The sequence below is a fragment of the Oncorhynchus mykiss genome, chromosome 18 (assembly GCF_013265735.2).
Source record: "Oncorhynchus mykiss isolate Arlee chromosome 18, USDA_OmykA_1.1, whole genome shotgun sequence".
Lineage (NCBI taxonomy): Eukaryota > Metazoa > Chordata > Actinopteri > Salmoniformes > Salmonidae > Oncorhynchus > Oncorhynchus mykiss.
The window spans coordinates 68,967,774-68,983,592 of NC_048582.1; the positions used below are offsets into that span (position 1 = coordinate 68,967,774).

General features: G+C 46.4%; 1 protein-coding gene across 2 annotated transcripts in view; it reads right to left on the reverse strand.

The window, feature by feature from the left end:
- Window positions 1-15,819, reverse strand: part of trit1 (tRNA isopentenyltransferase 1) — a 57,899-nt gene that overhangs the window by 29,169 nt on the left and 12,911 nt on the right. The gene's annotated exons all lie outside the window — the stretch shown is intronic.

A 15,819-nucleotide genomic window follows, 5' to 3' on the forward strand; every position in this document is an offset into this window, starting at 1 on the left:
TGAGCTAAGCAGACCCACGGACACTGTCAGCGTTGGATATTAGAATGTGACAACTGAGTGTCAACGTCTCGGAGGAGTCTCTCTAACCTGAATGCTAAGATGCTCCTAAATGGTCTCATGTAGTGTAGTCTCTCTCTTCAGGCTCCCTACACATTCATGTAGTGTAGTCTCTCTCTTCAGGCTCCCTACACATTCATGTTCTGTAGTCTCTCTCTTCAGGCTCCCTACACATTCATGTCCTGTAGTCTCTCTCTTCAGGCTCCCTACACATTCATGTTCTGTAGTCTCTCTCTTCAGGCTCCCTACACATTCATGTAGTGTAGTCTCTCTCTTCAGGCTCCCTACACATTCTGGTCCTGTAGTCTCTCTCTTCAGGCTCCCTACACATTCATGTCCTGTAGTCTCTCTCTTTAGGCTACCTACATTTTGCCTAAATTTAGTGAGGGGGAGGGGGGGGGGACATTGACATAACAGAAGGCAGGCACACCATCACATAACGCTCCCTAAAATTACCAGACAGTGTACCACTTCCTCTCACACACACACAACAAAGTGAAGGAACGATCAACGTGTTCTCCTAGTTGTCAGTGCGTGTACCCATCTCCCTCTGTGCCTGTCAGCGTAACAGGAAACACGGTCCGCTGGGGGGGGGGGCTGCTCCTTTAAAACATACGTGGTGTCAAACTCATTCCACGGTTTTTACTTCTTTCAATTAAGACCTAGATGAGCAGGTGAGGCAAGTTCCTTACTAATTAGTGACCTCATCAACCAGTTAAAAAGGGAGGAGTGAGAACAAGCAGACAGGATCCTCCGTGGAGTTGGACTCGTGTTCTGAGGAATGTTCCGCGGAGCTAAGAGGATGGGATAGATATCAAAACATTTATATCAGAAATGAAGAGCTAACACGGCTGAACGGATAGATAACAGCGACAGACCTTAACGAAAAACGCTAATCGAAACCAATTAGTACAAAAAAGGATTGTAACTGACAGGGCTTAATCAGTGCTTTGGCAGGGTAATCATCACACCCTGCTAGGAGACGAGACACGAGACAGAGGAGAGGAGACACGAGACAGAGGAGAGGAGACACGAGACAGAGGAGAGGAGACACGAGAGAGGAGAGGAGACACGAGACAGAGGAGAGGAGACACGAGACAGAGGAGAGGAGACACGAGACAGAGGAGAGGAGACACGAGACAGAGGAGAGGAGACACGAGACGAGACACGAGACAGAGGAGAGGAGACACGAGACAGAGGAGAGGAGACACGAGACAGAGGAGAGGAGACACGAGACAGAGGAGAGGAGACACGAGACAGAGGAGAGGAGACACGAGACAGAGGAGAGGAGACACGAGACAGAGGAGAGGAGACACGAGACAGAGGAGAGGAGACACGAGACATAGGAGAGGAGACACGAGACATAGGAGAGAAAGCAGTGGAGAGAAAGCAGTGGAGACACGAGACAGAGGAGACAGAGGAGAGGAGACACGAGACAGAGGAGAGGAGACACGAGACAGAGGAGAGAAAGCAGTGGAGAGGAGACACGAGACAGAGGAGAGGAGACACGAGACATAGGAGAGAAAGCAGTGGAGAGGAGACACGAGACAGAGGAGGAGACACGAGACAGAGGAGAGGAGACAGGAGTGGATAGAGAGGAGACAGAAGTGTAAGATATGGAAAGAATGGAGGAAGTGGAGACGAGAACCAAACAGAAAGCAAAAAGGAGTGAGTGAATAATAGTGGAGACAGGAGAGGAGACAGGAGATGAGACAGAGGAGACAGGAAAGGAGACAGAGGAGACAGGAGAGGAGACAGAGGAGACAGGGCGAGAGGGAGGGCGAGTGTCAGGGTAATGTGGCTCTAATTCGGAGTCGCGATCCTCAGCGGCTCCCTGATTGAGAGGGGTTTGGTCCTCAAAGCAGGGAGAACACACACACACACACTCTCTCTAGTAATTCAAAAGAGCTCGTACCAGCCTCCTCCAGACACGCTCCAACCCTCTCACTCTTTGGGCACATTCATCTTCTCTCTACTTCCCAGTCGTGTCCCTTTAGCTTTCCTCTCCCCCCCCCCCCCCCTCCATCTCTCCCCTCCCTCCCTCCCTCCCCTCCACTGCTTCTCTCCCCTCCACTGCTTCTCTCCCCTCCACTATCTCTCCCCTCCACTATCTCTCCCCTCCACTATCTCGACTGTTTCTCTCCCCTCCCTCCATTCCTCCCATCCTCCTCCACTGTTTCTCTCCCCTCCCTCCCCTCCTCCACTGTTTCTCTCCCCTCCCTCCCCTCCTCCACTGTTTCTCTCCACTCCCTCCATTCCTCTCCTTCCTCCTCCTCTCCACTCCCTCCCTCCCCTCCACTGTTTCTCTCCCCTCCCTCCCCTCCACTCCTCCCCCCCACTGTTTCTCTCCCCTCCCTCCCCTCCACTCCTCCCCCCTCCATTCCTCCCCTCTTCCTCGACTGTTTCTCTCCCCTTCCTCCCTCCATCCATTCCTCCTCCACTCCTTCCCATCTCTCCGGCCGGTCTACTGTATCCACCACAGGTTAGCTTTTCTCGTCATGAATCTTGTTCTGGAGGCAGCTCTGCAGAGTGATCAGGAGCTAGCACAGCCACAAAGCTATCAGAAATCATTCAGTTCTGCCTCCAGGACAAGATTGTTACCAATCCCACAAGGTATATATGACACCAAACATCCAGAAGAGGCTACTCTCCTCGCTGGTTATCTTCACAAATAATCCTGATAGGTATCAGGTCTGGTGTTTTCTGTAATGACCTTAGTGATCACTGTTTTACAGCCTGTGTTCGTAATGGCTGCTCAGTAAAACGACCCGTCCTGATTTGTCATAGACGCTTGGTTAAAAAAAAACTTTAATGAGCAAGCCTTCATTCCTGAACCTGCCTCTGTACAAATGTTATAGAATCGGCTTGATCCCCTCTGTCGAGGACGCTTGGACCTTCTTTTTAGCTGTATTGTTAACAAACACGCCCCCATAAAGGAAATGAGAGTTAAAAACAGCTTCAGCTCCTGGTTCGACCGTGATCCTGCAGAGTTACTCCACCTCGAGAATTGCATTTGGTGAAAGGCTTGGCACACACATACTCAGACTGACTGGTTCTCGTTCAGGCAAATGAGAAATAAGTGCACTCAGGCTATCCGGTAGGCCAAAGTTAGTTACTTTAAGGAGCAGTTCTCTCTCTGTGGGTCTAACCCCAAGATGTTCTGGAAAACGGTTAAAGACCTGGAGAATAAACCCTCCTCACAGCTGCCCATGTCCCTTAATGTTGATGATGTGGTTGTTACCGACAAGAAGCACATGTCTGAGCTCTTTAAATCACCACTTCATTAAGTCAGGATTCCTATTTGACTCAGCCATGCCTCCTTGCCCGTCCAACATTTCCTCATCTCCCACCCATTCTAATGCGACTATCACCGATGCTTCTCCCTCTTTTTCCCTGCCCAGCTAAAAAGTTTCCTCCTGCAGGCAGTCACTGAGTCCGAGGTGCTAAAGCAGCTCCTGAAACTTGACCCCAAAAAAACATCTGGGTCAGATGGTTTAGACCCTTTCTTCTTTAAGGTTGCTGCCCTTATCATCGCCAAGCCTCTCTCTGACCTTTTTAACCTGTCTCTCCTCTCTGGGGAGGTTCCCATTGCTTGGAAGGCAGCCACGGTTCATCCTTTATTTAAAGGGCTAGATCAAGCTGATCCTAACTGTTATAGGCCTATTTCTATTTTGCCCTGTTTATCAAGTGTTTGAAAAACTTGACAATAATCAACTGACCGGCTTTCTTGATGTCTATAGTATTCTCTCTGGTAAGAAATCTGGTTCCCGCTCAGGATATGGATGTGTAACCTTGATTCTAAGCAATGTTGTCCTTTCTTGTGGGCCAGCTAAAGACTATTGGTGTCTCTGAAGGATCTTTGGCCTGGTTTGCTAACTACCTATCTCAAAGAGTGCAGTGTATAAAGTCAGAAAATCTGCTGTCTCAGCCACTGCATGTCACCAAGGGAGTACCCCAAGGCTCAATCCTAGGCCCCACACTCATGTCAATTTACATCAACATAGCTTCCTACTGCCTGAGCTATCTCATCCATTTACATGCAGATACAGTCTTGTACTGAGCTGGCACTTCCACAGATTTTGTGTTAAATGCTCTACAACAAAGCTTTCTTAGTGTCCAACAAGCTTTCTCTGCCCTTAACCTTGTTCTGAACACCTCCAAAACAAAGGTAATGTGGTTTGGTTAAGAAGAATGCCCCTCTCCCCACAGGTGTGATTACTACCTCTGAGGGTTTAGAGTTTGAGGTAGTCACCTCATACAAGTACTTGGGAGTATGGCTAGACGGTGCACTGTCCTTCTCTCAGCACATATCAAATCTGCAGGCTAAAGTTAAATCTAGACTTGGGTTTCCCGTATCGTAATCGCTCCTCTTTCACCCCAGCTGCCAAACGAACCCTGATTCAGATGACCCTCCTACCCATGCTAGATTACGGAGAAGTAATTTATAGATCGGCGGGAAAGGTTGCTCTGGAGCGGCTAGATGATGTTCTTTACCATTCAGCCGTCAGATTTTCCACCAATGCTCCTTATAGGACACATCACTGCACTCTATACTGTTTTTTTTACAATTTTATTTCACCTTTATTTAACCAGGTCGGCTAGTTGAGAACAAGTTCTCATTTACAATTGCGACCTGGCCAAGATAAAGCAAAGCAGTGTGACAAAAAGGGATAAACAAACGTGGTCATTAACACAATAGAAAAAGTCTATATACAGTGTGTGCAAATGTAGTAAGATTAGGGAGGTAAGGCAATAAATAGGCCATAGAGGCAAAATAATTACAAATCTGCATTAACACTGGAGTGATAGATGTGCAGAAGATGAATATGCAGGTAGAGATACTGGGGTGCAAAGGAGCAAAAAATAAATAACAATATGGGGATGAGGTAGTTGGAAGGGCTATTTACAGATGGGCTATGTACAGGTGCAGTGATCTACGAGCTGCTCTGACAGCTGATGCTTAAAGTTATAGGAGGGAGATAAGAGCTTCAGCTTCAGTGATTTCTGCAATTCGTTCCAGTCATTGGCAGCAGAGAACTGGAACGAAAGCCGGAGATGGTCACCGTCTACAGAACATGCAAAAAAATAATAAATCGCTGCAAAAGAGAGGGTCAAACACTTCAAATCTCTCGAGTCATCTTCGTCACAACCACCCAACTACTTTATAGCGAATGCAAGGCAAGTTAACTTTTAGCTCAATGCATGATGTGTGGGGAATTCAGAATGGGGGGAAAAAAATGTCATGGTTTGTCTGTCTAACTTGCTAATAGCTTGTCAATAATGTAAACTGAAACTTTCCGTGTTACTGTAAGAACACTACGCGTTGATCTGCAGCTGTATGGGTCGTGTCTACAGACTCTATTCACCCATTACACACAATAACACGTTATGGAGTTTAGTCACACAACCAACATATTTTGTTCATTTAAAATCCGGCAGTCGTCGACTTGGTTGTAAAAGAGTTCCAACTGGAGAAACACCATAGACCCCCCCCAACCCATATACCCCCCCCCACACACCGTAGACCCCCCCACACCATAGACCCCCCAACACCATAGACCCCCCAACACCATAGACACCCCCCAACACCATAGACCCCTATATTTATGTCGATTGTTGGGCTCATTTGCAATTACTATCACGGTCTTCGTAAGACTCGTTTGTATTTATGTAAAATGCGCATGGGGTCATTGCATATACTCAAATGCAACACAGAAGATAGACTGTGTGTGTTTGAATAATTATAAAATGTACCACCACCAATAATTAATTTGCTCTTCCCTTGATTACAGAGTGTGTGTGCAGCAGGCAATCCCAGTAAAGCTACTGGTCCCCCCCCCCCCTCATCTACATTTGTGACAGACACTCCAGCAAGAGTTTAAAAAGGCAGGCTCCTTATGGACCCACATCGACGCCTCGCTCCAGACCTCACTGTAAGCCCTTTCATATTACATCGCAAAAGGACATGATTCACGTTGTTGAGAGGCCCGTCTTTCTGAGGCTGACGAAGGTTGCCGTGCCTCACTAAAAAAATAAAAGTGGCCATCGTGAACATTATTTTCCCGAAGCCTGAAATCCCAAACCTGTACAACCAGGTTAAAGTTGATGTTGGGGGGGAAAAGTTTGGCTCAAAAAGCACTTTGGTTTGGCTGCAACTACTGACCTGTGGACCAGCGAAAACAGGCTTCACTATACATTACCTGACCCCAAGCAACTGGAATCAAACTGCCTGGAATCAAACTGCCTGGAAAGTTCTCCAACAGTTCTCCCCAGAAGATCACTCAGCTCACAACAGTGTCTTTTTTTTGTATATACACTGGAAGAGTGTGTGGGGGGGGGGGGGGGGGGGGATCAACAATGAAGACCAGGTCTGAAAACCACAGAAAACGCAACAAACACGACCAAGGCTTTTGAACAGGTCCCTGATCTGTGGCTTTGGTGCTTCGACCTTCATTTGAACCTGACCATCTCAAAGGCTCTGAAAAATATCAGAGAGTTGACACAGCAGTCAAGGCCTGCCGTCATCTGGTCCAGGGCTTCTCACGGAGCTGGAAGAGAAGGAGAGGACGGAGAGGGAAAAAGCAAGCTGCCCTCAACATTGCCACAGAAGGCTCTGATCCATGATGATGTGGTGACCCGGTGGGGGGCTCTACACACACAAGATGCTCGAGCGTTTAATCAGAGAACAGCAGCCAGTCTGTGTGACACTGGCTGGAGAACGAGGAACGTGGAATCTGATGCCCCAATGATGTCGACAATAGTGTCATGGAGCAACTGTGCCAGCTCCTAAAATACCGTGACAATACTGATAACCGTGATCATTTTGGTCACTGTCATCAGGATATGAAATGTTCATACTATTCCATCTCTAGAATGTACCATGTTTTGAGCTGCTACCATGTTGTGTTGTTACCGTGATGCTGTCTTGGGTCTCTCTTTGTGTAGTGTTGTCTGTCTCTGTGTAGTGTAGTGTTGACTGTGTAGTGTAGTCTGTGTAGTGTAGTGTTCTCTCTTCATGTAGCGCCGTCTCTCTCCATGTAGCGCCGCCTCTCTTCATGTAGCGCCGCCTCTCTTCATGTAGCGCCGCCTCTCTTCATGTAGCGCCGCCTCTCTTCATGTAGCGCCGCCTCTCTTCATGTAGCGCCGCCTCTCTTCATGTAGCGCCGCCTCTCTTCATGTAGCGCCGCCTCTCTTCATGTAGCGCCGCCTCTCTTCATGTAGCGCCGCCTCTCTTCATGTAGCGCCGCCTCTCTTCATGTAGCGCCGCCTCTCTTCATGTAGCGCCGCCTCTCTTCATGTAGCGCCGCCTCTCTCTATGTAGCGCCGCCTCTCTTCATGTAGCGCCGCCTCTCTTCATGTAGCGCCGCCTCTCTCTATGTAGTGTTGTTACCATGGTGTTGTCTCTCTTCATGTAGTGTTGTTACCATGGTGTTGTCTCTCTCTATGTAGTGTTGTTACCATGGTGTTGTCTCTCTCTATGTAGTGTTGTTACCATGGTGCTGTCTCTCTCTATGTAGTGTTGTTACCATGGTGCTGTCTCTCTCTGTGTAGTGTTGTTACCATGGTGCCGTCTCTCTATGTAGTGTTGTTACCATGGTGTTGTCTCTCTCTATGTAGTGTTGTTACCATGGTGCTGTCTCTCTCTATGTAGTGTTGTTACCATGGTGCTGTCTCTCTCTATGTAGTGTTGTTACCATGGTGTTGTCTCTCTTCATGTAGTGTTGTTACCATGGTGCTGTCTCTCTCTGTGTAGTGTTGTTACCATGGTGCTGTCTCTCTCTATGTAGTGTTGTTACCATGGTGCTGTCTCTCTCTATGTAGTGTTGTTACCATGGTGCTGTCTCTCTCTATGTAGTGTTGTTACCATGGTGTTGTCTCTCTTCATGTAGTGTTGTTACCATGGTGCTGTCTCTCTCTGTGTAGTGTTGTTACCATGGTGCTGCCTCTCTCTATGTAGTGTTGTTACCATGGTGTTGTCTCTCTTCATGTAGTGTTGTTACCATGGTGTTGTCTCTCTCTATGTAGTGTTGTTACCATGGTGTTGTCTCTCTTCATGTAGTGTTGTTACCATGGTGCTGTCTCTCTCTATGTAGTGTTGTTACCATGGTGCTGCCTCTCTCTGTGTAGTGTTGTTACCATGGTGCTGTCTCTCTCTATGTAGTGTTGTTACCATGGTGCTGCCTCTCTCTGTGTAGTGTTGTTACCATGGTGTTGTCTCTCTCTATGTAGTGTTGTTACCATGGTGCTGTCTCTCTCTATGTAGTGTTGTCTCTCTCTATGTAGTGTTGTCTCTCTCTATGTAGTGTTGTTACCATGGTGTTGTCTCTCTCTATGTAGTGTTGTTACCATGGTGCTGTCTCTCTCTATGTAGTGTTGTTACCATGGTGTTGTCTCTCTCTATGTAGTGTTGTTACCATGGTGCTGTCTCTCTCTGTGTAGTGTTGTTACCATGGTGCTGTCTCTCTCTGTGTAGTGTTGTTACCATGGTGTTGTCTCTCTCTGTGTAGTGTTGTTACCATGGTGCTGCCTCTCTCTGTGTAGTGTTGTTACCATGGTGTTGTCTCTCTCTATGTAGTGTTGTTACCATGGTGTTGTCTCTCTCTATGTAGTGTTGTTACCATGGTGCTGTCTCTCTCTATGTAGTGTTGTTACCATGGTGTTGTCTCTCTCTGTGTAATGTTGTTACCATGGTGCCGTCTCTCTCTATGTAGTGTTGTTACCATGGTGCCGTCTCTCTCTGTGTAGTGTTGTTACCATGGTGCTGTCTCTCTCTATGTAGTGTTGTTACCATGGTGCTGTCTCTCTCTATGTAGTGTTGTCTCTCTCTATGTAGTGTTGTCTCTCTCTATGTAGTGTTGTTACCATGGTGCTGTCTCTCTCTATGTAGTGTTGTCTCTCTCTATGTAGTGTTGTCTCTCTCTATGTAGTGTTGTCTCTCTCTATGTAGTGTTGTCTCTCTCTGTGTAGTGTTGTTACCATGGTGCCGTCTCTCTCTATGTAGTGTTGTTACCATGGTGCCGTCTCTCTCTGTGTAGTGTTGTTACCATGGTGCCGTCTCTCTCTATGTAGTGTTGTTACCATGGTGCCGTCTCTCTCTATGTAGTGTTGTTACCATGGTGCCGTCTCTCTCTGTGTAGTGTTGTTACCATGGTGCCGTCTCTCTCTATGTAGTGTTGTTACCATGGTGCCGTCTCTCTCTGTGTAGTGTTGTTACCATGGTGCTGTCTCTCTCTATGTAGTGTTGTTACCATGGTGCTGTCTCTCTCTATGTAGTGTTGTCTCTCTCTATGTAGTGTTGTTACCATGGTGCCGTCTCTCTCTATGTAGTGTTGTTACCATGGTGCCGTCTCTCTCTATGTAGTGTTGTTACCATGGTGTTGTCTCTCTCTATGTAGTGTTGTTACCATGGTGCTGTCTCTCTCTATGTAGTGTTGTTACCATGGTGTTGTCTCTCTCTGTGTAATGTTGTTACCATGGTGCCGTCTCTCTCTATGTAGTGTTGTTACCATGGTGCCGTCTCTCTCTGTGTAGTGTTGTTACCATGGTGCTGTCTCTCTCTATGTAGTGTTGTTACCATGGTGCTGTCTCTCTCTATGTAGTGTTGTCTCTCTCTATGTAGTGTTGTCTCTCTCTATGTAGTGTTGTCTCTCTCTGTGTAGTGTTGTTACCATGGTGCCGTCTCTCTCTATGTAGTGTTGTTACCATGGTGCCGTCTCTCTCTGTGTAGTGTTGTTACCATGGTGCCGTCTCTCTCTATGTAGTGTTGTTACCATGGTGCCGTCTCTCTCTATGTAGTGTTGTTACCATGGTGCCGTCTCTCTCTGTGTAGTGTTGTTACCATGGTGCCGTCTCTCTCTATGTAGTGTTGTTACCATGGTGCCGTCTCTCTCTGTGTAGTGTTGTTACCATGGTGCTGTCTCTCTCTATGTAGTGTTGTTACCATGGTGCTGTCTCTCTCTATGTAGTGTTGTCTCTCTCTATGTAGTGTTGTTACCATGGTGCCGTCTCTCTCTATGTAGTGTTGTTACCATGGTGCCGTCTCTCTCTATGTAGTGTTGTTACCATGGTGCCGTCTCTCTCTATGTAGTGTTGTTACCATGGTGCCGTCTCTCTCTATGTAGTGTTGTTACCATGGTGTTGTCTCTCTTCATGTAGTGTTGTTACCATGGTGTTGTCTCTCTTCATGTAGTGTTGTTACCATGGTGTTGTCTCTCTTCATGTAGTGTTGTTACCATGGTGTTGTCTCTCTTCATGTAGTGTTGTTACCATGGTGTTGTCTCTATGTAGTGTTGTTACCATGGTGTTGTCTCTCTCTATGTAGTGTTGTTACCATGGTGTTGTCTCTCTCTATGTAGTGTTGTTACCATGGTGCTGTCTCTCTCTATGTAGTGTTGTTACCATGGTGTTGTCTCTCTCTATGTAGTGTTGTTACCATGGTGCTGTCTCTCTCTGTGTAGTGTTGTTACCATGGTGTTGTCTCTCTCTGTGTAGTGTTGTTACCATGGTGCTGTCTCTCTCTGTGTAGTGTTGTTACCATGGTGTTGTCTCTCTTGTTGTGTGTTTTGTCTTATATTTGATTTATACATTTTTTTGGACCCACATCCCCACAGGAGTCATTCTGGTAGGACGTCAAAAGGTTTTATATATATATATATATATGACTCATCCCAATAAACATGAAACTGCTTTTCCACCCAGCTCTCTCCTTAATTTGAACTAGTCTAGTCTGTTCTATTGTATTCTATTCTATGTGGTGGTGGGTTTGTATCTTCAGCTACTGAATAAGACCAGCCTAATCCCCAACAGCTGCCTGTGTGTGCGCGTGCGTGTGTGTGCGTGTTGTGTGTGTGTGTGTGTTCAAGTCCTTCTGATTGAATCTCTATTAAATGAGGACAACTAGTCCCAGGAGAGACAGCCAATAAGACAGGGAGAAGGAGAGAGGAAAGGAGGAGAGGAAGAACGAGGGAAAGGTTGTAAGTAGACCAAGCAGGGATCTATTAGTGGTGCGTTTGACATATTTGAGATAACAGATTGGGCTCCTTAACTAAATAAAGCCCTCACCACTATCTCATTTATTTCTCTATTTCACTTGTCTTGTTATGTTTTGATAGGATGATCCTCTCAAGGGCAAATAGGGTTTTTTGGCAGGGCGCTAGAAGAGGCAGCAGCATTGGAACACTGGTTTACGGGACAGTCCTAATTCCTTACTTGGACAAGGACAATTGGCAGTTGGAAGGTGTTGTCCCTGATATGATAGTATCAGGGACAACAGTCCCAGGGGGGGGCAGACACATGGAAGACAACTTAGAGACGTCTACAGTATGTTTAACATATACTGTATATACATAAAAGTATGTGAACGGCTATTTTAGCCAAACCGGTTGCGAAAAGGTGTATAAAATTGAGCCATGCAATCTCCATAGACAAACACTGGCAGTAAATTGGCCTTACTGAAGAGCTCAGTGACTTTCAACGTGCCACCTATCCAACAAGTCAGTTGGTCAAATTTGCGCCCTGCTCGGCCACTCAACAAGGAAGAATCCACTGCTCCAAAAATCGCCATAAAAAAAAGCCAGACTACATTTTGCAACTGCACATGGGGACGAAGATCATACTTTTTGGAGAAATGTCCTCTGGTCTGATGAAACAAAAATTAACATCATTATGTTTGGAGGAAAAAGGGGGAGGCTTGCAAGCCGAAGAACACCATCCCAACCGTGAAGCACGGGGTGGCAGCATCATGTTGTGGGGGTGCTTTGCTGCAGGAGGGACTGGTGCACTTCACAAAATAGATGGCATCATGGAGGATGGAAAATTATGGGGATATATTGAAGCAACATCTCAAGACATCAGTCAGGAAGTTAAAGCTTGGTCACAAATTGTCTTCCAAATGTACAATGACCCCAAGCATACTTCCAAAGTTGTGGCAAAATGGCTTAAGGACAACAAAGTCAAGGTATTGGAGTGGCCATCACAAAGCCCTGACCTCAATCCTAAAGAAATATTGTGGGCAGAATTGAAAAAGTGTGTGCGAGCAAGGAGGCCTACAAACCTGACTCAGTTACACCAGCTCTGTCAGGGGGAATGGGACAAAATTCACCCAACTTATTGTGGGAAGCTTGTGGAAGGCTACTCGAAACATTTGACCCAAGTTAAACAATTTAAATACAATGCTGCCAAATACTAATTGAGTGTATGTAAATTTCTGACACACATTCTTAAAAGAAAGTTGTGATCCTAACTGACCTAAGACAGGGAATTGTTACAAGGATTAAAATGTCAGGAATTGTGACTGAGTTTAAATGCATTTTGCTTTTTCCCCACTTCAACTGTAGGTATGCACGTGAGCTTTGCCATCGGTTTTGTACATCAGGGGTTAAAACTAGACATCGGCCGATACCGACGCTTTTTTAGCTAATAATCGGATGATTACGATATGTTCACCGATATATCGTGCATCCCAGGCTGTAATGTAACAAAATGTGGGAAAAGTCAAGGGGTCGGAAAACTTCCCGAAGGCACTGTAAATGGAGGAGGCTTAATCAATTGATGATGTTCTTGTATCCTTTGTGCCAATAAAACGTTTGGAGTGGAACATTAAACAAAGATCATCCACGTTGGTAATTTAAATCAAAGCTGACTGGGTGACACCCTGTTTTTAACCAAGACAAATTCATTTAGAACAGACTTTTTCCTGCATAACATAGGTAGAGCAGATCCCCTTACTGTATGAAGCGATTCAATAGTCATCTTTCAAAAAACTAAAGTAATTTAGGTCAAAAGACTTAATTATTAACAAAGAGGAAATAACAGTACAGACGGATAGGTTGCTAGATCGAATCTCCGAGCTGACAAGGAAAATAATCTGTCGTTCTGCCCCCTGAACTAGGCAGTTAACCGACTGTTCCCTGGTGGGCCGTCATTGTAAATAACCATCGAGGGGGGGGTTCCGCTTAGCGGAATGTGGTCGAGGGGTTCCGGTAGCGGAATGTGGTCGAGGGGTTCCGCTAGCGGAATGTGGTCGAGGGGTTCCGCTAGCGGAATGTGGTCGAGGGGTTCCGCGCTAGAAAAGTCAACTGACTTGCCTCGTTAAATAAAAAGGTAAAAGAAAAAATGAATTTGGGAAGAAAAAATATTTTTTTAAATAAAGCATATTGGATGGAAAATTCTGAAATATGCACCAAATTATTTTTGTATCTTAGAAATGCTCCCAAAAATAATGTTACAGAAACTTGACAGAGTCATTGATGATTCAACAGCTTATATTTTAAAAAGAGGAAACACATTAAGTTCTTTGTTTAGCCTCATCCATTTCCCATAACTCAAGTTACCTGTAAGGATTTCCTTCCTTACTAATAATAGTGTTAAATGAACAGCTGTAAAAAAAAGACTGTTGCAAAATGAATTAACAAAAAGGTATTAATCATCCTAAATCAGACATGGTTTTACATGGACGATATCTTGAGATCATACAAGACAATAGAACACTTTTTAAAAGGTGGGCGGAACGGATGGACAGACCGATGTATGGAAGAGGAGATAACACAGAAAGAGAAAGGAAAGAGAGAAAAGTCAAAGATGGAGTCCTGTGTGCTCAGAGTTTGTGTGTTTCTCAGTGTGTGTGTACACACCCACCTGCTTTCCTAGCAAGCCTGTCTCAGTGAGTTAAGTATATATAAAAAGAGAGAGAGACAGAGCGAGAGCGAGAGAGCGAGAGAGCGAGAGAGCGAGAGAGCGAGAGAGCGAGAGAGAGCGAGCGAGAGCGAGCGAGAGCGAGCGAGAGCGCGAGAGCGAGCGAGAGCGAGAGAGAGCGAGAGCGAGAGAGAGCGAGCGAGAGCGAGAGAGAGCGAGAGAGAGCGAGAGAGAGCGAGAGAGAGCGAGAGAGAGCGAGAGAGAGCGAGAGAGAGCGAGAGAGAGCGAGAGAGAGCGAGAGAGAGCGAGAGAGAGCGAGAGAGAGCGAGAGAGAGCGAGAGAGAGCGAGAGAGAGCGAGAGAGAGCGAGAGAGAGCGAGAGAGAGCGAGAGAGAGCGAGAGAGAGCGAGAGAGAGCGAGAGAGAGCGAGAGAGAGAGCGAGAGCGAGAGCGAGAGCGAGAGAGAGAGCGAGAGCGAGAGCGAGAGAGAGCGATTTCACACCATGCCATAGCTTGTCATGTTGAGACTGGCCTACTAATATTGCTTTCAGTTATTATTATCATTAATATTTGGCTGTTGTTAATGTTAATTCCATTTCCAGCACCACCGTATTATCAATGTAAGTAATTTAACAATGCATTTCAAAACGGGCTTGTTTCGGACCTACGCTTGTCGTCCGCATTCCCACCTTTGGGACAACAACGACTGTCATTGTTTGGGGCCGAGACGTGAGCGTCTCATCTTTTTATACAGATCTCTGATTACACTTGAGCTAGCCTATAAATAATGACATTGTGTAGCCTAGTCTGGCTAGTTCTCGGTAATTAACTATTTAGCAGTATTAAAATGTCACCTCGCTCTCTCTCTCTCTCTCTCTCTCTCTCTCAGGGGACCGATGCATTCTGACACAGAGCATATAACCTATGCCGATATTCACGGACAAGATGAACGCAAATTACGCAAGAGTCAAAAAAAATGTATCGTCTGATCATTCTAGATCCAATTTTAACATGTTGCACATCAAAACATCCATAATGGATTTCCTGACCATGGTAGAGAAAATAGCTCCCTTTCCTGTCTCACTTAGTCAGTCTAGGGTCATAACGGGAAGTAGGCCTAACTACCGGTGTCTATAAACACCTATAAACGCCCAGTTCTAGACAGAGACTACAAGTTTTGTCGGATTCTCTGAGTGGTAATAGTTCTTACATCACAAAAAAAAAACTTTTTCAAATCACATTGACTTGACAAGTGACTTGAGCTTTTGGACAACAGAAAAGATCAGTCCCACCTGCCCGACGGACCAGTGACAACAGAAAAGATCGGTCCCACCTGCCCGAGGGACCAGTGACAACAGAAAAGATCAGTCCCACCTGCCCGAGGGACCAGTGACAACAGAAAAGATCAGTCCCACCTGCCCGACGGACCAGTGGCAACAGAAAAGATCAGTCCCACCTGCCCGACGGACCAGTGGCAACAGAAAAGAAGAAGCAAATGTTGAGCCTTTTAATTGAAGTCATTTCACTTGTCATGTCAATAACGTGAACAGAGAGAGACTAAGATCACTGCCCCCAAAGTGTGGCTGGGGTTAGGCTCAACAAAGCGTGGCTGGGGTTAGGCTCTACAAAGCGTGGCTGGGGTTAGGCTCAACAAAGCGTGGCTGGGGTTAGGCTCAACAAAGCGTGGCTGGGGTTAGGCTCAACAAAGCGTGGCTGGGGTTAGGCTCAACAAAGCGTGGCTGGGGTTAGGCTCTACAAAGCGTGGCTGGGGTTAGGCTCTACAAAGCGTGGCTGGGGTTAGGCTCTACAAAGCGTGGCTGGGGTTAGGCTCTACAAAGCGTGGCTGGGGTTAGGCTCTACAAAGCGTGGCTGGGGTTAGGCTCTACAAAGCGTGGCTGGGGTTAGGCTCTACAAAGCGTGGCTGGGGTTAGGCTCTACAAAGCGTGGCTGGGGTTAGGCTCTACAAAGCGTGGCTGGGGTTAGGCTCTACAAAGCGTGGCTGGGGTTAGGCTCTACAAAGCGTGGCTGGGGTTAGGCTCTACAAAGCGTGGCTGGGGTTAGGCTCTACAAAGCGTGGCTGGGGTTAGGCTCTACAAAGCGTGGCTGGGGTTAGGCTCTACAAAGCGTGGCTG